Here is a 918-nt window from a genome sequence, read left to right as displayed (position 1 = left end):
TTTGGTTGATTAACGAGAATTTTCCTTCTGGTTAGTTTAATCAACATACATTTCCCTCCCGTTTTTGCTTTCTTTTCTTATCATTCTAAGACACGCATTCTTTAAAAAACGTGAGCATTATAGCGAAACTGACACGATATCCGTGATTATATGTTTAGATATTATGATAGTATGTCCATATGCAAAAGGCACATAGCATATCTTTGAGTGTGATAGAAAGCGTATACTTACACCTACACCATTAAAGTACTTACAACAGATTTCGACACAAACCACTTTAATGGAAATGGGGGGAAAATGCGTAGGCAATGTACTGCGTGTATGAGAGTCTTTTTAGTTTACGAAAGAGAGAATATAAAAACCTTTCTAATCTGAAGTCCTGTCTATGAGTCACTCGCTGTCTGAAAGGAATCAATAAACAACAAAAGGAGCCAAAAACATAGATGCAAAGGTGAATTTGCTGTGACTGAAAGCAAATGACATGTCATTTAACGGCAGTGTGTGATATCTACCTCAGGACGAGAAGTAATCCCTAATCTCTATAGGCGATTTCGTAATTTTACTCTTCAAATGGTGCAAAGAGCTAAACAGATTTACTACGGCAGAACGAGATAAAAAAAAATGCATATACACACAACAACGAAATTTCTTTATAAAGCTTTCATCCGACGAGTCAAGGATGGAGCGACCTTACGTTTCCAGGTCAAATCTGTGACTATATTTGCTGCTAAATATTACAAAATGGCTTCCCACGTCGTTTTTATCGGCACCACCCGATGGCCAGGGACTCGAAAAAACCGTAGCGTGTCGAATTCAATTGCGGAATCGATCAGGCGGCGGGAAAGAGCGACAAAAAAGGAAGAAAAAAATAATACCGATCGATAAGGAGAGATTGTGTGGAAGGTGGCAATGGCGGCC

The sequence above is a fragment of the Penaeus monodon genome, chromosome 19 (assembly GCF_015228065.2).
Source record: "Penaeus monodon isolate SGIC_2016 chromosome 19, NSTDA_Pmon_1, whole genome shotgun sequence".
NCBI lineage: Eukaryota > Metazoa > Arthropoda > Malacostraca > Decapoda > Penaeidae > Penaeus > Penaeus monodon.
The sequence above is the reverse complement of the archived record's forward strand: the minus strand, read 5'-3'. Positions refer to the sequence as shown.